Here is a 22,156-nt window from a genome sequence, read left to right on the forward strand (position 1 = left end):
TTAATTCTCTGCTATAAATAGATTTCTGAAATTCCATGTAAATTTACAGCCCTTAACCGATCATTTGGGCCAAAAGCTATGACTTTTAAAACAAGATGAGAGGAATTAGTTTAACTGGGATTCAGAGCCAAGCCACAGATTCCTGATGGGGTGGGGGCTGACAGTGACTGGACAAACTAACTGAGGAAGAAGTCTCTAACTGATGTTTGATGCAGTCATTATTTCTTCCCTTTCATTATCCCCCACCATGATTGCTTCTCCTATTCAACTTTGTGACTACTATTGAGATCCAGGCACATGTGCTCCGGTCAATAGGACCCACTCTGTCTTGTGCAATACTTGCGCCCACACCTCCCCCCTCACTTCTCTCCAAGGCCCCAAAGGAAACTTCCATATCCGCCACAGATTCACCTGCACCTCCACCCACATCATCTACTGCATCCGCTGCAGCCGGTGTGGCCTCCTCTATATTGGGGAGACAGGCCGCCTACTTGCGGAGCGATTCAGAGAGCACCTCTGGGCCACCCGGACGAACCAACCCAACCAACCTGTAGCACAGCATTTCAACTCCCCCTCCCACTCCACCGAGGATATGCAGGTCATTGGACTCATCCACCGCCAAACCACAACAACCCGACAGTCGGAGGAGGAGCGTCTTATCTTCCGACTGGGAACCCTCCAACCGCAGGGGATGAACTTGGACTTCACCAGTTTCTTCATCCCCCCTCCCCCCACCTTGTCTCAGCCGGATCCCTCCAGCCCGGCACCGCCTTCCTGACCTGCAGTCTTCTTCTTGACCTCTCCGCCTCCATCCTACTCCGACCTATCACCCTCACCTTGACCTCTTTCCACCTATCACATTTCCAACGCCCCTCCTCCAAGTCCCTCCTCCCTACCTTTTATCTTCTCCTGCTGAACACTCTCTGCTCATTCCTGAAGAAGGGCCTGTGCCCGAAACGTCGAATCTCCTGTTCCCTGGATGCTGCCTGACCTGCTGTGCTGTTCCAGCAATAAAGTTTCAACTTTGATCTCCAGCATCTGCAGACCTCACGTTCTCCCCACTCTGTCTACGACAAGACAAGGAATGCAGCAATTTCATCAACAATGGGTAGTGTATATTATAGCTGGCCTGAAGCTGTTATCACCCAGCCACCATTACTTTGGCCTTTCCAATAGGCTTTTACCTTGACAAGGGTCATCCCAACACCTCCCCCATTGCTAAAATCAGGGATCAAACTTTCCCAGCCTTTTTGATATCCATTCATTACCTAGACATGTGCATGGAAGGAAATCATTTCAAATTTCGCCGATGATACAAAATTCTGAAATGTGGTCAACAAGGATATGAGCAGTCATGTGATGCAGTGCATTGAGTACCAAGCTCTAGGCCACATGCTCTGGGGCCAAGTCCCACCTCAGGACTTGATGGTCACAGATGGTGTGTCAGGACCCGGTGAAACATGTTGACTGTAAATCCTTCCAGTGGGGCAGGCAGTAAATGTGAGAGAGTTTCTGAGCAGACAGAACCATAGCAATATATTAGAACCCCATATTTAAACAGTCTACACATAGATTCTTGCTATAAGCAAGTCTCATATTTATTCTGAGACACTACCATATACATACACGCACACTTACACAAACAAAAGCACACATACTTGTATATACAGACACGTTATAAAACATATATGTTCACACATATGCACACACACATACACACGCATACTCACACATATTTATATAACACACATAGACACACATTCCTACATAAACACATATATATATACATATATGCATACATACATATACAAACATAGATACACACATACACACACACACACAAAATGAACCATTTTGTTCAGGTAAACGTGCAGAGGTAACTTTACTTACCATTTGTGGTTTGTGGACATTGCTGGCTGGGCCAGTGTTTATTATCCATCCCTAGTTGCCCTTGAGAAGTTGGTGGTAAGCTGCCCCTTGAACTGCTGCAGTCTGCATGCTGTAGGTTGCCCCACAATGTCATTAGGCAGTGAATTCCAGGATTTTGACTCAGTGAGAGTGAAGGAATGACAGAATATTTCCAGGTCAGGATGGTGAGTGGCTTGGAGGGGAACTTGCAGGTGGTGGTGTTCCCGTATGTCTGCTGCCCTTGTCCTGGGTAGTGGTTGTGGATTTGGAGAGTGCTGCCTAAGGGTCTTGGTCAATTTCTGCACAGATGAATGCAGAGTAAATTATACAATTTTAAAGGGGTGCAGAAGAAGGAGTTCAGCTGTCTTTCCATACAAATATTTGAAGGTGGTAGCTCGCATGGAGAAGGCTAATAAAATGCCTACTGGGAATTTTGGTAACATTGAGAGGAGTAGATTACGAAATGTAGGTGAATTAAAACTAAACCAGGCAAAAGTGAGGACTGCAGATGCTGGAAACCAGAGTTTAGATCAGAGTGGTGCTGGAAAAGCACAGCAGGTCAGGCAACATCTGAGGAGCAGGAAATGCCTGACCTGCTGTGCTTTTCCAGCACCACTCTGATCTAAACCCCCACATTAAAACTAAAGTAAATTAATGCTGATGCTGGAAATCCGAAATAAAAGCTGAATGTGCCTGAGAAACTCGGGCCGGTCTGGCAGCACGTGTGGAGAGAGAAACAGTGAAAGTTTCAAGTCCAATATGATTCTTCTGCAGAACTTGCACAGATGCTGCCAGACCTGCTGTGTTTCTCCAGCACTGAGAATGAAGGGCATTATTCTTGATCTCTGTAAAACATTGGTTAGGTCCAGCTACAGGATTGTGTTCAATTTTGGGCATCATCACTATCAAAAAAAGGTTGGCATGGGTACGGAAGAAATGTATCAGAAACTGGAGAAACTGGGACTGTTGTCATTAGAGCAGAGAAGCTTAAGGGGAGAGTTAATCTAATTTAATTTAATGTAATAAATACAAAGCCAGTGGCTGAAGGATCAGTGAGCAGAGAAAAAATAATCTAAAATGATTAGAAAAAGACAAGAGGAAGTAGGTTTTTATAACACAGTGAGTTGTTGAGGTCTGGGATGTGTTGTCTGAAACAGTGGTAGGAGATAACTTCAAACTTGGAAAGGAGAATTTGATAGATATTGATGGAATAGTTTCAGGGCTATGAGTGGGGACTGGGATTAGTTAGATATATCTCCCATTGACGCCATGTGCGGGTCATTTTGAGATGTTTGCACAATTGCTTTTGTAAGTCTCCAAGTCAGAAGTCAACCAAACCTTACAAACTGCTGCCACAATTTATTTACATTACTCAGGCTCAATCCACAGAATAGATTCAACAAATGGGCCGTTATGTATTTAAATACTTTAAACCTTGTGTCTAAATTTGAGAGCTGGGGTAATGTGCAGCTACGTTTCTATATTCACTCCATTCAGTCAGAGGACAGCTATTCTGTTGGACAAAAGGCTCCATTTCCCTCACTCGGGGCTCTGGGGAACGGTGGTGTAACGTTCAGTTCTATTAATATTACAGTGGCGTGCAGTATTGTGTGAAAACCCAGCAATCTGTCCCTCAGCTTCTCTGCAGACCCACGACAAGATGTCTCAAACTATGTTTTCATAACATCAATCTTCCAGTATCAGTGGTGATACAGATCCTCAGCTCCCTGAGATTACTAGGAGCGATCATTTATAAATGGCTTATAGGGAGGGAAAGATGGAGGCAGAAATATCCACAGAGACTAGCTGTGGATTTGTTCATGTAGTTTCGTCAGAGGGCGGGGGAAAGGACTGTGTGAATTTTCGGTGAGTTCAGCACCAGGTCTATCTGTGATGTGCTTCCGTCAATATGTCCATAAGACTGACCAATTAGGCCACACAGAGTGAGCTGGGACACAGACCTGACTCTGACACATGCCAGCACTTTCTGACGTTGGCAGCAACATGGGTTGGACTGATTGTTAAGTTGTACACATCGGAAAGAGATTGGAGCCTAATGCAGCTGCCTGTGAGTCAGGTATAGCTCAAACTCATAGAGTCAAGGAGGTCTACAGCACAGAAAAAAAGGCCGTTCGGCCCATAGAGTCTGCATCGGTCAAAAACAAACGACTTTGGGGCAGCATGGTGTTCACAGTGGCTAGCACTGCTGCTTCTCAGCACCAGGGACATGGGCTCAATTCAGACCTTGGGTGACTGTCTGTGTAGGTTTCCAGTGAGTGCACTGGTTTCCTCCCACAGTCCAAAGATGTGCAGGTTAGGTGGAATGGCCATGCTAAATTGCCCATAGTGTCCAGAGATGTGCAGGGCAGGTGAATTGACCATGGGAAATGCAGGGGTCGGTGGGATGCTCTTCAGAGGGTCAGTGCAGACCTGATGGGTTGTATGGTCTCCAGCTACAGGAATTCTATGATTCTAAATACTCCAATCCTATTTTTCGAGCACTTGGCCATATTTACCTTGGCCATGTTTTCTCAAATACTGAAACATTTCTTAAATGTTCTGAGGGTTATGTCCTGAGCCTCATTCTGACTCATCACTAAGTTCATGTCCGTCCACAAGCTCAGGTCAGTGAACACTAAAGATCCATCTGTAAATGCACTGGGGATTGGTGAAACCACACCTATGGGATGGTTTTTGTTTAAATTTCTTTCTTTAAAGAAGGAGATTGCAGACAATTCAGAAAAAGGTTCACTCAGCTTATTCTCCAGATGAAGCAATTGCCTTGTGGAGAGAAGCTGAGGAGTTTGGGCCTTTACTTATTGGAGTTTTATGGGGAGACACTGGCAGTGCAGTGATGTTGACACTGGCAGTGTGGTGACGCTGACTTTGGCAGTGCGGTGACGTTGACACTGGCAGTGCGGTGACGTTGACACTGGCAGTGCGGTGACGTTGACACTGGCAGTGCTGCGACGATGACACTGGCAATGTGGTGACGTTGACACTGGCAGTGCGGTGACATTGACACTGGCAGTGCGGCGATGTTTACACTGGCAGTGCGGTGACATTGACACTGGCAGTGCGGCGATGTTGACACTGGCAGTGTGGTGACGTTTACACTGGCAGTGCGGTGACGTTGACACTGGCAGTGTGGTGACGTTTACACAGGCAGTGCAGTGATGTTTACACTGGCAGTGTGGTGACGTTGACACTGGCAGTGCGGTGACGTTGACACTGGCAGTGCAGTGATGTTTACACTGGCAGTGCGGTGACGTTGACAATGGCAGTGAGGTAATGTTGACACTGGCAGTGCGGTGAGGTTGACACTGGCAGTGCGGTGATGTTTACACTGGCAGTGCGGTAATGTTGACACTGGCAGTGTGATGACGTTGACACTGGCAGTGCGGCAAAGCTGACACTGGCAGTGCGGTGACGTTAACATTGGCAGTGCGGTGACATTGACACTGGCAGTGCGGTAATGTTGACACTGGCAGTGTGGTGACGTTGACACTGGCAGTGCGCGACGTTGACACTGGCAGTGTGGTGACGTTGACACTGGCAGTGCAGTGATGTTTACACTGGCAGTGCAGTGATGTTGACACTGGCAGTGTGGTGACGTTGACACTGGCAGTGTGGTGATGTTTACACTGGCAGTGCGGTGTTGTTGACACTGGCAGTGCAGTGATGTTGACACTGGCGGTGCAGTGATGTTTACACTGGCAGTGCGGTGACGTTGACACTGGCAGTGTGGTGATGTTTACACTGGCAGTGCAGTGATGTTTACACTGGCAGTGCGGTGATGTTGACACTGGCAGTGTGGTGACGTTGACACTGGCAGTGTGGTGATGTTTACACTGGCAGTGCGGTGTTGTTGACACTGGCAGTGCAGTGATGTTGACACTGGCGGTGCGGTAATGTTGACACTGGCAGTGCGGTGACGTTGACACTGGCAGTGCGGTGACATTGACACTGGCAGTGTGGTGACGTTGACACTGGCAGTGCGGTGATGTTTACACTGGCAGTGCGGTGACGTTGACACTGGCAGTGTGGTGACGTTGACACTGGCAGTGCAGTGATGTTTACACTGGCAGTGCAGTGACGTTGACACTGGCAGTGCGGTGTTGTTGACACTGGCAGTGCAGTGATGTTGACACTGGCGGTGCGGTAATGTTGACACTGGCAGTGCGGTGACGTTTACACTGGCGGTGCGGTAATGTTGACCCTGGCAGCGCGGTGACGTTTACACTGGCAGTGCGGTGACATTGACATTGGCAGTGTAGTGACGTTGACACAGGCAGTGCGGTGATGTTTACACTGGCAGTGCGGTGACGTTGACACTGGCAGTGTGGTGACGTTGACACTGGCAGTGCAGTGATGTTTACACTGGCAGTGCAGTGACGTTGACACTGGCAGTGTGGTGATGTTTACACTGGTAATGCGTTGATGTTGACACTGGCAGTGCGGTGACGTTTACACTGGCAGTGCGGTGACGTTGACACTGGCGGTGCGGTGACGTTGACACTGGCGGTGCGGTAATGTTGACCCTGGCAGTGCGGTGACGTTTACACTGGCAGTGCGGTGATGTTGACACTGGCAGTGTGGTGACGTTGACACTGGCAGTGCAGTGATGTTTACACTGGCAGTGCGGTGATGTTTACACTGGCAGTGCGGTGATGTTGACACTGGCAGTGTGGTAACATTGACACTGGCAGTGCAGTGATGTTTACACTGGCAGTGCAGTGACGTTGACACTGGCAGTGTGGTGATGTTTACACTGGCAATGTGGTGATGTTTACACTGGTAGTGCAGTGATGTTTACACTGGCAGTGTGGTGATGTTGACACTGGCAGTGCAGTGATGTTTACACTGGCAGTGTGGTGATGTTTACACTGGCAGTGTGGTGATGTTTACACTGGCAGTGCGGTGATGTTTACACTGGCAGTGCGGTGACGTTTACACTGGCAGTGCAGTGACGTTGACACTGGCGGTGCGGTGACGTTGACACTGGCGGTGCGGTAATGTTGACCCTGGCAGTGCGGTGACGTTTACACTGGCAGTGCGGTGATGTTTACACTGGCAGTGCGGTGACGTTTACACTGGCAGTGTGGTGACGTTGACACTGGCGGTGCGGTGACGTTGACACTGGCGGTGTGGTAATGTTGACCCTGGCAGTGCGGTGACGTTTACACTGGCAGTGCGGTGATGTTGACACTGGCAGTGTGGTGACGTTGACACTGGCAGTGCAGTGATGTTTACACTGGCAGTGCGGTGATGTTGACACTGGCAGTGTGGTAACATTGACACTGGCAGTGCAGTGATGTTTACACTGGCAGTGCAGTGACGTTGACACTGGCAGTGTGGTGATGTTTACACTGGCAATGTGGTGATGTTTACACTGGTAGTGCAGTGATGTTTACACTGGCAGTGTGGTGATGTTGACACTGGCAGTACAGTGATGTTTACACTGGCAGTGTGGTGATGTTTACACTGGCAGTGTGGTGATGTTTACACTAGTAGTGCGGTGATGTTTACACTGGCAGTGCGGTGACGTTGACACTGGCAGTGTGGTGACGTTAACACTGGCAGTGCGGTACGTTGACACTGGCAGTGCGGTGACGTTGACACTGGTAGTGCGGTGATGTTTACATAGGCAGTGCAGTGACGTTGACACTGGCAGTGTGGTGATGTTTACACTGGTAGTGCGTTGATGTTTACACTGGCAGTGCGGTGACGTTGACACTGGTAGTGCGTTGATGTTGACACTGGCAGTGCGGTGACGTTGACACTGGCAGTGCGGTGACGTTGACACTGGCAGTGCGGTGACGTTGACACTGGCAGTGTGGTGATGTTGACACTGGCAGTGTGGTGATGTTTACACTGGCAGTCCAGTGACGTTGACACTGGCAGTGTGGTGATGTTTACACTGGTAGTGCATTGAAGTTTACACTGGCAGTGCGGTGACGTTGACTCTGGCAGTGCGGTGACGTTGACACTGGCAGTGCGGTGATGATGACACTGGCAGTGTGGTGATGTTGACACTGGCAGTGTGGTGATGTTGACACTGGCAGTGCGGTGATGTTTACACTGGCAGTGTGGTGATGACACTGGCAGTGCAGTGACGTTGACACTGGCAGTGCGGTGACGTTCACACTGGCAGTGCGTTGATGTTGACACTGGCAGTGTGGTGATGTTGACACTGGCAGTGCAGTGATGTTGACACTGGCAGTGCGTTGATGTTGACACTGGCAGTGTGGTGATGTTGACACTGATAGTGCGTTGATGTTGACACTGGCAGTGTGGTGACGTTGACACTGGCAGTGCGGTGACGTTGACACTGGCAGTGCAGTGATGTTGACACTGGCAGTGCGTTGATGTTGACACTGGCAGTGCGTTGATGTTGACACTGGCAGTGTGGTGACGTTGACACTGGCAGTGCGTTGATGTTGACACTGGCAGTGCGTTGATGTTGACACTGGCAGTGTGGTGACGTTGACACTGGCAGTGCGGTGACGTTGACACTGGCAGTGCAGTGATGTTGACACTGGCAGTGCGTTGATGTTGACACTGGCAGTGCGTTGATGTTGACACTGGCAGTGTGGTGACGTTGACACTGGCAGTGCGTTGATGTTGACACTGGCAGTGCGTTGATGTTGACACTGGCAGTGTGGTGACGTTGACACTGGCAGTGCGGTGACGTTGATTCTCTGAAAACATAGATTCAAATTCCACCCATGGAGTTTTTGAAATTCAAGTTCAATGAAAACAAAAATTGCTGGTATATCTTTAAAAAGCCAGTCATAATAATGGTGACCCTGAGTGTAACCTTCCTGAATCATGGGAGGTCAACACTAAGGGGATTCCTGATGTCAAGATCACAAAGTCCCATTTTCCAACCAAGTGTTGAATAGTCAGATGAGATCGCCCCTAGTGAGGTATGAGAAGCCTACTTACATGGATTAGTTTACATAAACATCCTCATATTGTGTCATCATGTCTCACTAAGATGCAGGTTCCCATTCTCGAGTGGCTGATAGAAACCAAACTGACACATCCTGATGTGAAAGTCAGAATGGTCACCTGGTGGGACCAAATCGCTGCTTGTTCATCTTGCCCTCTATCTCAGACAGCAGACACCAAAACTACAGGACACACTCCTTAGCTGTGACCATAGGCATCCCTCTATCCACCAGGACATCCTGTTCCCCCCCTCAGTAAAACAGAGCCAATTTCTCTCTGTCCAACACAGTTGGGACAATCGTGCTACTCTGCACTGTGCGGGTCTGCCCTTTAAAGATGGTGTCAGTGCTTGGAATCCCAGGGGGGTCCTGGCAGTGCCCTATATTTTACCTGTGGCAAGAGGGAGGACATGACAAACAGGGTACTGCAGGGGTACATGGACACTGAGGTGAGTTGGGGAAGATAGCACAAGCAATCACAGTAATGCTCACAGAGTGAAATCCTCCATGAAACACACCAAAATTGACACTTAGCCAATTTCTGGTAAAATTAAGCCCCAAGAGGCTTTCATTCATTTATATTAAAAACCCATCTCCTTCATCAAGCTTCTTGCTCATGCAGATCTATAGCAATGTGCTTGACGTCTTAACTGCCCACTGAAATGGTTTAGAATCCTCAGTTCAAGTGCAATTAGGACTAGACAACAATGGCACAGTGTCCATATTCCATCAAATAAAAATATTTACTGCAACCTAGAGGATTCTGAAGGAGTTTAACAAAGTGGAGAGGATGTTCACCCTTGCAGGACAAATTAGGACTGGAAGGCCGTGGTTTAAAAATAATGACATGTCCACTTAAGGCAGAAATGAGCTGGAATTTCTTCGCACAATGTGTAAATGTTTGGAATATTTTGTCCCAAGGGAACAGAGGAAGATGATTAATTGAATATATTCCAGGCTGGATTGGGCAGATATTCGATCTAACAGAGGTTGAAATTGATGGGGAACAGGCAGGAAAGTGGAGTTGAGACCAAGATCAGATCAAACATGATCTTATTGAATGATGGCTTAGATGAGAGGGATGTCTTGCTCCAACAAATTTATGTCCTGTCAGGAATCATGTTACTTTAATAACATGAGCACTCTTCAAGCCATTGCCAACTGTGATACACAGAATGACACACAATTTGCAAAGAAAAGCAGAAACATGAGTAGGCCAATCAATTTGGTGCTACCGTTTCATTAGATCTGTATCTTAACTCTATTTGCTCATCTTGATTCTGCAGCCCTTGTTCATACCTCTACCCGTCAAAAATCTATGGCCCAGTTGGTCTTCACAAACCCTGTTCTCATCTACTTTCTCACAATATCCCTCTATTCCTCTCTGCGCATTCAATTAACCTTCCGTTAAATGTGTCGATATTCGTATTGACGACTCCATATGATGGTGAGTCCCACATTCTAACCACTCTCCAGCCGTTAAAGTGGCTTCCCCTGAATCCCTTACTGAATTATTCCTGGCCACCTTATATGTCAAAGGGTTGCAGCGTAATCAAGTTGCCTCAGGGCTGGGTCTGCCTCAGAAAGCCACAAACTCTGTCTTGAAATGGTAGTGTCACGCAGTGACCACTGTGCCATTAGCAAATTCATCAGGGACTACTGAGCGCAGGACAGTCAGGACACTGCTTAGAGGCAAGACACAAATCAACAACAGACAACACCATGCCATATGATCCATCTATACCATCGCAGCATTCAATCCACGGTAAGTGCACAGTGAGATTGTACACAGTGTAAAGCCCCCGGTGTATTGATTATGAAAGAGACTAAGATCCCTGGACACAGCCTCAGAATGAAAGGACGACCCATTTGAACTGAGAAGTGGAGGAATTTCTTCAGCCAGAGGGTGGGGACTCTGTGGAACTCATTGCTGCAGAGAGCTGTGGAGGCCAAGTTCTTTTGAGTTTTTAAAATTTATTCACGATATTTACTGTCCAGCCCGAATTGCGCCAGAGGGCGGTTAAGTGTCAACCACGTTGCTGTGGGTGTGCAGCCACATGTAAACTGGACCGGGGAAGGATGGCAGATTCCTTCCCCAAAGTATTGATTATGAAAGACTCACAGGTCAAACGTTACAGGGGAGGCAGGGTAAAATTCACTCTGCAATGAAAATGAAATACTATCACATGTTTTGCCTTCAGAAAATAAGAGGCCAAAGAGTCAATCGGAACTAACAGCCAGGCTGCTGACTCCCTGTAAGGAGTAATTAAGCTACAGAATCAAAGAGTCCATATCCCTCTGTCAGCTTTTGTTGTGGCCCCCTATTTACTGCCCCAGGACAGTAGCAGCCACAACCTCAGCTAACTTCCAGAGCTTGCTCAGAGTCCTTTATTTTCACTCATTGGCTATTAATCATTGGGGAGATGGTCCTAGGCAGGAATATTTTGAGGAATAAAGAGATTAAAGGAAGGGCAGATTTCAAATCCTATCACAATAACAGTAATCAGGGACAAAAAGGCGAGCACCACCTTACAATCTGAAACCTCAATTTTAAACTGCCAATCCTTCACCTAAAACAGCCACGCGCTGGTTTAAAACCACGACTGCATCCTTTAATCTGAGCTCTAATCTCATCGAGTGCTCATTGCCACTTTAACTCCCGACATTCAGGAAGTGCGTGTCAGGAAGCATTATGTTCGACTTGCAAGATTAAGCCAGCTGCTCTCACCTCAGATGCTGCTAGAGCCTGCTGAGCATTTTCTCTTTGGATTCTCAGACCATAAACCATGAGCTATAGGAGTTTAACTAGGCCATTCAGCCCATCGAGTCTGCTCTGCCGTTCGATCATGGCTGATATGTTTCTCAACCCCATTCTCCTGCCATCTCCCAGTAACCCTTGATCCCCTTACCAATTGAGATCCTGTCAAATTTCTGTCTTCAAGACAATCAGTGACTTGGCCTCCACAGCCTTCGGCAGCAATGGGTTCCACAGGTTCACCACCCTCTGATTGAAGAAAGTCTTCCTCATCTCAATTCTAAAGGGTTGTTCCTTCATTCTGAGGCTGTGCCCTCAGGTCCTTGTCTCTCCCTGTCCAGGCCTCTCAGTATTCTGTAAGTTTCAGTCAGATCCCCCTCATCCTAAACTCCATTGAGTACATTCCCAGAGACCTCAACCTCATATGAGAAGCCCTTCATCCCTGGAATTATTCTTGTAAACCTCCTCTGGACCCCTTCCAATGCCAGCAAATTATTCCTTAGATACAGGGCCCAAAACTGCTTACAATATTCCAAGTGCAGTCCGCTCAGAGCCCTATACAGCCTCAGCACTACATCTCTGCTCATGTATTCTAGGCCTCTTGAAATGAAAGCTAACAGTGTATTTGCCTTCCTAACTGCCAACTAAACCTGCACATTTAGAGAATCATTAATTAGGATTCCCATGTCCCTTTGCTATTCAGATTTCTGAAGTCTTTTGCAATTGAGAAAATAATCCATGCCTCTACCCTTCCTACCAATGTGCGTAACCTCATACTTTCCCCACATTGTATTCCATCTGCCACTCCTTTGCCCACTCTCCTAGCCTGGAGAAAGTGAGGATGGCAGATGCTGGAGATTAGAGTCAAGATTAGAGTGGTGCTGGAAAAGCACAGCAGGTCAGACAGCATCCAAGGAGCAGGAAAATCAATGTTTCAGGCAAAAGCCCTTCAACAAGAATGAGGCTGGGAGCCTCGGGGGTGGAGAGATAAATGGGATGGGGGGGGTGGGGCTGGGGAGAAGGTGCAGTAGGTTGGGGGGAAAGATGATAGGTCGGAGAGAAGGATGGAGCAGATAGGTCGGCAGAAAGATTGGCAGGTGGGACAGGTCATGAGAATGGTGCTGAGCTGGAAGGTTGGAACTGGGGTAAGGGGTAATGAGGAAACTGGTCCTATCTTGTCCAGGTGGTTTATCCAATTTCAAAACTTTCAGCTTCCCCAGCATCTTCTGCCTAGGGATGACCACTACCCTCAACTCTGCCCTGACTCTCTTGAAATCCTTGAAGTTCCAGTGAAGCTGCCTCACTCAGCCAGCATTAATCCCTGCCAGGGACATTGCTTGGATTTTGATGGGTGACAAGGGATACATGTTTCACCGTATACCTTCTCAACCTGCATCCAGCCTGACAGACATGTCACTTGTCAAGGTCAGGGGACTACCAGCATCAACACTGCTGAGGCAGAGGTTCATCTGTTTGGCCTGTGCTGGATCCTGCACAGTCTCAGATGATGAGATACTGGAGGAAGCAGAGCAGCAGCAAGCAGGAGCTACAATCCCTACAGAGGAGGAAGGCTGCTGCAGAAGGTACAGAACCTCTCCAATCTCATCAAAGCAAGAGACATGACGAATGAACAAATACCATGCCCTGTAACCTGACCCAGACAGATACAGAGGCCTGGCTTCATCATTCCCCATTCAACTCATTCAGAGTTTCTCTATACCACAATCTGAGTCCAGGCTCCAGAGCTGTACGATAGATGCTGATTGTGATAAAGGGTGTTAAGTCAATGATTTATGTAATAAGCTGCCATTCATGTCATCCTCGAGTGATAAACTCACAGTGCTTTCTGATTGGCCTATTTCCAGCAAGTGGGCACCATTGAAGTAGCAATAACTAGTGACACAGATGGGCTTTACTCTGCCTACGGTTGCCGTTCTACAAGATGGCCACATAACCCAGGATAGACGGCAGGGGGAAGTGAGGAAGGAGGTATTGTAGCTTTTATACATCTATTCAGAGGTGACACTTGCTCCAATGCGTGAAACAGATTGTACTGACACTGCTTTAAAAGGTCAACTCCATGCGTCAGCACAGGCTTCCAGCTCTTGTTACAGCTTGCTTACGTTTTTCAAGTGCAGTGAGCATCAATAGAAAACAGACTTACAGGGCAACCAAATATTCCAAGAGGTACTGGGATAAAGTGGTGGTTGCATTTCTCTCCCTTTCAATCTCCTGTTCCAAACTCAAATTCGCTCTCCGCCTCTTCTGTTTAAACTTAACTGCTGCCTGCTTCTGAATTTGTATTCCCTAGCCCTTCACCTGTTTTAGTATCTAATCCGAAACACCATCTCTGCTTTTTACAAACCATTCCCAGTTTACCATCCATAACCTCCTTCCCTTCCATCTTCTTCTCCAGTCGGCTATATTTAGCTGCTGTAATGATTCACTCTCTCCCTTACTCTTACAGAAGTCTGGCTGCTAATAGACAGAGCAGGGCCCACCCCAAACTTACCATCACTGGCTGTGATCTCCATGAGAGGAGGGTGGCACAGTGGAACCCTGTTCTCTCTGGATCTGTTGCTCTTTGTGTCTGCCATTAGTAATCTGGAGATCACAGAAGCTCCGGATTAGTCGCTTGGCCTTGGGACTTGGAGAGAAACAAGGGGTTAAGAGAAAAATAAGCAGAATGTTGCAGGGTAGTGAAAGTTATGAGCAAATATTGGTCTGGAGCACTGACAATTGTTGGCATTTAAACCCATGTATATTTTTGTGGCTGAACAGAAGATACTCACCATCTCGACAATAACCTGTATTTATATGACAGCCTTGACTCAGTAACCTGTCCTAAAATGCTTCACGGAAGTTTTACCATAAAAGATTTGTCAGTGAGCCCAAGTAAGATGATACCAGGGCAGGTAATCAAAAGTTTGGTCAATGGAGTAGGTTTTAAGGAGTGCTTCCTGGGAGGGGAAAGTTGTGACTGTAATGAGGTCAGCCAGGAAGACCTTATAGAATATGAGTTCCCTGATTGGGGTTGTTAACATGGAGCAGTCAGGGACTCTTGGCTGACAGATATAAACAAGATGTGAGACATCCTGTTCACTCTGAGAGCTGGCTCTGACGGAGCTGGTTCAGTGTCAATGACTCTCCTCGTGTAAATAAAAGGTGACTTGGTGATGGGAGACCGGCCTTTATGGAGTTATTTCGGGGCAGGAGTCACAAGCGGGAGAACTTGAGTGGTTTAGAGAGGGAATCCCAGAGTTTAGGTCCTCAATATCTGAAGACATGTCTGTCGGTGATGGAGCAAAGAAAACGAGGGATGCATGAGAGTCCAGGGTTGACAAAGTATGCAGATCTCACATGCCTGCACGCCTGAAGGGTTCAAAGAACCTTGGCACATTGCAGCAATGGTCTAATGTTGCCCCCTGTTGGAGGCCTGAAGCGGTGCACCTGTCTGTCTCGGTTTCCACAAGCATCTTGCGGAAGATAGTCAAACTGGAGAATGGAGTCGAGAGTTAAATCTTTCAAATCACTTCAAATGGGTCTGAATATCATAGTTCAAAGCATTTTCAACTCTCACAGGGATGAGGAGGCACTATAAAACCAGACCTCTCTGTTCTTATTCCTGGCAGGATTGTATATTAAACCACTCTTTTCTGCTGTTTTTTTTGCATAATTAATCCAGTTGGGCCTTAAAACTGTGCAGAATTTTAAGCTCAAATTACATTCAGTGTCAAACTGAGTTTTCATAACATTTTGAGCTAGTTTAAAAACATTGCATTCGACATTAACTGCACCAACACCGTGCCCAGCCCACAATGTTAATTAATTAGCTGTGACAGATTTCAGTGAACTACACTCATCTTACAGGGATTTAACGCTGGCCTAATGATTAAGCTGGAAATTTTTATCTAAGGGACACGAATTTAGTGCATTGGAATTAATCTCTTTTAAAACTACAAAGAAATTGGCTAATGTACCGCGATGCAACCAGCAAATGATTTCATGTCGAATTCAAAAGACATTGTCAGGCCAATTTAAAATTGCCTGGCTCAGAGGTGGTGATTGAAAATGCAGGCTTTTTCTGATCATTGTCATTTTCATTAATCAAATCACACCAAGTGGTTAAATGCATCACGAAATAGATTTTATTGCAATTTTTAAAAAGAAATTTTGCTTCGAAATGATCCAAAGTTGCACTAGTTTAAAGCAAATTTTGTGTTCGGTAACATGCAAAAGTGTTTCAGCAGAAACTTAAGAAAAAGGAATCATTTTCCGAAATGGATGCAAATTACACCCAGATGATGATCTGTGCCTGTATTAAGGATGAACACTCAATGGAAGCTAATAACCTCAATGTAAATACTGTGTCAGGGCTTTAGGGCAATCTTACACAACTACATAGAATCTCTACAGTGTGGTAACAGGCCCTTCAGCCCAACAGGTCTACACTGACCCTCCAAAGTGTAACCCACCCAGACCCATTCCCCTTACATTTACCCATGATTAACGCACCTAATCTACGCATTCCTGAACACTATGGACAATTTAGCATCTTTGGACTGTGGAGCACCCAGAGAAAACCCACGCAGACACAGGGAGAATGTGCAGACTCCATACAGATAGTCGCCCGAGGCTGGATTTGAACTGGGTCCTTAGCAATGTGAGGTAGCAGTGCTAACCACTGAGACACCGTGCCACCTTGTGATGATGCCATGGAGCTGTTCTCCACTGGGCATAAATAGCACAGTGTGGGTGGAGTCAAATGGATCGAAGGTGAAGGGTTGAATGTTTTGAGTGGAGTAACAGTACAACAATAAAGTTAGGGCCTAGTACATTTCGGATTGCCCTGTATAGTGTAGAGTTAATATACATTAAACAGAGTTCTAAGGAAGCCTTAATCTAAATACTATCTTTGATCTTTTCTTTTCCTCAGTCGGCCTGCCTTGAATCCAAACTCTAAGATCCAGACATAAAAACAAATGGCAAAAGACAAGTGTGAATATTTTACATATTTTGGCTAGTTCCAGTTTTGAATCACTGTGTGGTGCATTTTAAAATGATTTATGCTTTAATTAGTCAAACTGAATGAAATAATGACAAACTAATATTTTAAAAACAAAGATTTGCCTTCATAAAGCCCCTCATCATAGCTCTCATAAACCTCTCAGGCTATTTTACAAACAAGGAACTGCATTGGTTGCCTTGATAAAACAGTGCGTTAGTCCACAGAACGATGAGTCGATGGAGATTGTGGAAAGGAAAACGGTTTGGAAAGATTTTAGAAAAGATTTATTGGAAAGTTTAAGATTGAGCATCTTTAAACAACAATATAACAAGCTACAAGAGAACAAAAGAAAGCCGATTTGAATGAAACAAAGTTATCAGTGTGAAGTTGGACACATGGGTGAAGATTTCCAAGGCCAGAACTGAACCAAAGTATAATGGATTGTTTCATGACAGCAGGTCATACCCAAGCAAAGGGAGTCTATCTATATGTAAACTTCATTCAAATCACAAGCTAACTCGGAAAGCACAGTGGTTTAACACACACTAGAAAAACTCACTTGAATTTGTTCCAACACAGGGAACTAGTTTTTCATTGATCGCAGTGATTTAGATTCTGCTGATTAATTGCATATAGCACCAAGTTCAGCAGGTTCACCCGATCAGCTAACTTGCAAAAACGCATTTGCTCATTTTGCTCTCTTACACAGGGAGGGAGACTATCTAAGCTGTCCCACAGAATAATGTCCATCTTGATCAGATCATTGTTAGCTGCATATCGGGCACCGAAGGCCATTGCTTTCAGGCCTGAAAATTGCGTCAAAACAAAAATTATTCCAAGATTGTGAACAACAAGTTCAGGAAACATTTCACGAGCTATTCACAGTGCAGTCAATGTGTGGCCAGTGACAGACCCTTCGGTCCAATTTGCCCACGCCGACCAGATATCCCAACCCAATGTAGTCCCACCTGCCAGCACCCGGCCCATACTCGAATAAACCCTTCCTATTCATATACCCATCCAAATGCCTCTTAAATGTTGCAATTGTACCAGCCTCCACCACTTCCTCTGGCAGCTCATTCCATACATGTACCACCCTCTGTGTGAAAAAGTTGCCCCTTAGGTCTCTTTTATATCTTTCCCCTCTCACCCTAAACCTGCACCAAGACATCCCATCTCTGATCAATGAAAGCTAGCAAGCTGAAAGCCTTCTTCACCTCCCTGTCTACCTGTGACTCCATTTTCGAGAAGCAATGAATCTAGATCACTTTGTTCTATATCATGCCCCAGGACCCTACCATTGACTGTGGAAGTCCTGCCCTGGTTTGCCTTACCAAAATGCAGCACCTTGCATTTATCAGAGTTAAACTCCACACAACATCACGTATAAATTTCAGGCCTGACCTGATCTCAGGTACATGGGTTGTATGTTTCTGACCGGCTGATTGCATCAAACAGCATGTTCCATCTGTTGTTTGTAACAGGTAGAAAAAAGACTGTACTCAATCAGCCCAACATCCGAAACCCAAATCCTCTACTGCTATATCGGACAGCACTTGCTGAACATCCAGTAGGTTCTCCTCTATGTATTGACAGGGCACAAAGTTTATTCACTGTCATCTGCTTCTACTTTGGCTGCATTTGCTTGCCGCTTTAATGTCGTGTGCATCCAGGACACCCTCTCTTGTTGGTCGCCTCAGCAGTTGATTTTTCCAATGAGCAATGAACACAAATGAAGCGGTTAGAGTTTCCACAGGTTTTGCACAGCTTACCAATAGCAGGACACTCTGTCTTGTGTGGGTAAGCAGCACCACAACGGAAACATTGTTTGGAGACTGTTTGCAGTGGCTTCAGTTCCTGGCTCCTGAGTGGCGAGCAATGTTTACAAGGGTTGAACTTAGAGTGCCATGTTTGGTAGCCTCAGCATCAATGGCTTTTGATTCAGAGAACGATGATGCTTTTTCATGCCCTAGTAGTTTCATGTGATTCTTCTTCAGTGATTTCCAGTTGGCTTGAGAGATGTCCTTCACTGATCTGTGCTTTTATTGACCTTCTTCCCTGTTCCACTTCCCCAGAGAGACAGTTATCTGCTAGCTCCCTAATTCATAAGCATTACCGGCCTCACTGGCTTGCTACTTCTGAAAAGAATTATCTCACGTATCGGCCTGAACCTTACGCTATTTTGTTGACACGAGTTGTGCCAATCTTTTTGGTGGGATTCTCAACGCAAGATGCTCACCCTATCTTCCCAAATGTTAGTCATTAACGACCCTACCCACATCCTCACATCCAAATCTAACCCCATGTTATCACACACTGATCTTGGAAGGAATTGCCACTTGGCCAAAAGGCCATCATCCCTACTGCCTGTGCCATCTTTCAAAGGTCACTGTGTGTCTGGATGTGTCCGGAGGGGACAGTGGCCCAGTGATTGTCTCACAGGGAGCTGGAGAGTCTGCTGGATGTTGTGGTTCAAAGGAGAGGAGCCCCCCCTTCGCCCCCAAGAACCAGCAGAGCAGGCCACGCCACCTCACCCTGGCAGCACTGCCTGATGTCACCACCAGGGTCAGTGCCATCTCCACGATGTGGAGAAATCACCAGGAACGCTGTGAGGAAGTCAATGACCTTCTCCGCTCTGCCAGGGTCAGTGCCAACTCTTCTGTCTCTGCTGCCTCACCCTCACCCCGACTCTGTGACTGCATCCAGCAAGGCTCCCGCTCTGCCACTCTCACCACTGCCTGCAACATCTTCCCTCCCTCGCTCTCCCCAACCTCCCTCACCTCGAACACCGCCTGGGCTCTGTTCTGCCTCCTCACTCCCTCAGGACACCTTGCCACCACCTGCACCAGCACTGCCAGCTGTGCCACCCTCTTCCAGCTCACTCAACACGTCCCTCTCTTATTCCAGGAGATGACAGCTCCACAATAGGGCTGAGAGGGTGCAGTGGGGGTGGCAGGGTGCCTGACATTCAATTGCTTGGCCCCAATGAGGACGGAATTGTGTCCCTTACTGGGGAACACTGGGAGTGCTCCTGTGGGGAGTCTGTGATATTGACATCTGGCCAAACGAGGCTTCAATCGCTGCCACTCTCTCAGTGACTCCACTCTCAATCTCATTCATTGCAAACCACTGGCTACAGTACTGTCCCATCTGTCTCACAGGTACCACCAGCACCACCACAGGAAATCTCCCGGCTCCCCTTCTGGATACCTGAGAATGGAAGTGCTGAGGTCTCAGAGAGAGCGCCAGCCTCCTGCTCCCCCACCAGCTCAGATAGTGACCCCCGCGGTGTGAACATTAGGGTTAGAAAGTGCGAGGGTCCACAATCTGGTGAGCACCTCACCGTGACAGCTCTGCCGCTGGCTGAGGAAGGAACGCTCCAGGCCGCTGGCACTCGGAGGCTCACTGGAGACCGGGCACCTGCTCAGGCTCAGGCAGGAGAGGGCCCTGTGTGGTGTCAGTAATCAGGGAGCTGACCCCCAGGCATAGGGAGGAACAGATCAGCAGGCAGGGATGTGAGATGCAATGGTCTACATTGCCCAGAGGCTGCAGCAGAGCAGCTAGTATTGTGACCGTCTGCGTGCCTCTATAGACAGTTGGCAATGCCAGGGAGAACCAAGCCCTGCACCCTCAGGGTCAGCTGGTGAGGGGCACCACGCTACACTCCATCACACCAGTCATTGGCCCTCAGGAATCAAGGCATGGCAAAGGTGGGGGTGGGTGGGGGGGTGAGGGAGAACATGATGCAGGGGGTCCAGTGTGCTGCTGCAGCTGCCCCTGGAGACAGGGCAGTGACAGGAGGCACTCTGGCCCCTCAGAAATCTCCTGTCAGGACACTCCACCTCCATCCTGTCTGCCCCTACCTTAGAAGCTGAGGAGGGTCCACCTGTCACTAACAGGAAATCCCTCAGTGTTTGTGTGGGCCAGCCCCCAAACCTCCAGGGAAATGGAGCCCAGGTTCCTCTGCCCCATCCCAACCCCCACCTGCCTCCCCTCCCCCGCCCTGTCTCAATCCCACCCCCATCCCAGCCCTGAGCTGTGAAACCTGGGGCAATATTATTACAGAATGGGAGGGAAAATGAAACAGACTGAGTGTCACGGGTGACAGCACACTGTCCGTGTCTATACAGTTCATCGTTTTGACCTTGGGTCTGTTTGTTTGTCTCTCTCTCTCTCTCTCTCTCTTTCTTTCTCCCTGTGTAGCTGGAATGGAACTGTTCCAGTGTGAAGTATGGCCTCATGGGCACACAGCACACACTGTGGAGTGATGTCTGTGTCTGTGAGCTGGCTCCAGTATCTGGAGGCAAGAGAAACAAGGCGTATACAGAGCAATGAGCTCTGCAAACACCATCCCCCTGCATCCTACAATATCCTTACTCTCTCTGCTGAGTATTGGGTGATCTGGGGCCTGGATACCTGGTAGAGGAGGCTGCCCTTGATATACAGTGTGTGAGCCCCTTACTGATGGGCACCAATACAGATGTTGGTGAGGACTACCCCCGTAAGACTTGGAGAGCTGGCTGCCTGCTTGCTGCACATTTAGCACATTCCTGACGAAGGGCTTATGCTCGAAACGTCGACTCTCCTGCTCCTCGGATGCTGCCTGACTGGCTGTGTTTTTCCAGCACCATATATTGTGTCTCTGATCTCCAGCATCTGCAGTCCTCACATTCTACCTGCTTGCGGCACACTCAGTATGTCTGCCCCATGGGGATTGACATAGCGCCTTGCCATGCAGCAAGTGACACAGCCCCTAGACTGTGGACAGCAAGGTAAGCTGCCTGACTGTGTGACACTGCTAATAGACACTGTATGACAAGGCAGGGATGCTGTGAGCATGGGCATTAGGCTTTATGGAAGCAAGTAGCCCCGAGAGACAGCCTGTTCCAATCCTTCAGCTGGGTGTCCCTCTGCAGCCTTTCAATGCCAGTGCAGTGCATTACAGCTCTGTGCTTCCTGGGTGGCCTGCAAGTGGATGGGAGAGGTGGTTGGTTAGGGTCATGAGGGGTTGGCAAATGCTGGATGCCACTGTCTGTGGCTGAGGCTGGTGCCCATGGATCATTCCCTGAGATACCGTTTGGTGCTGAGCACAACATGGAGGCTGTTTGCAGCCAGCGCTGAGCTGAGGACACTCGCTCTGACCTCCGTGTTCAGAGTTCTGGCTTCTTTGGTAAAATGGGGCACTGAATAATAATGAGGCGAAGTGGGCTTTCAGTAAAGTATTTAACAAGTTCTAATCCCACCGATTGACAACTCACTAATGCCTTATGGGAAACTTGCCTGACTCATTGCCAAAAGCATAAAAGATGGAGCAAGTTGTCTCCAATGTTGAGATAGACCTCAATGAGCTCTTCCCCTAATTCTGCCTCACTATCACCCATGGTGTTCAGGCCCTATAAAATTCTGCACATTTTTATTTCCTGAACTTGAAATAATGACCTTCCTGCTTTTGTGTGGCTGACTCTGAGTTTCTTTGGTAAGGTATGTAAGGGCTTTGAAAATGTCTTCTAACTCCTTACTGGTTCAATGGAA

This window comes from Chiloscyllium plagiosum, unplaced genomic scaffold, assembly GCF_037043375.1.
Source record: "Chiloscyllium plagiosum isolate Xiang-an unplaced genomic scaffold, Cpla_swu_hap1 HiC_scaffold_37, whole genome shotgun sequence".
Lineage (NCBI taxonomy): Eukaryota > Metazoa > Chordata > Chondrichthyes > Orectolobiformes > Hemiscylliidae > Chiloscyllium > Chiloscyllium plagiosum.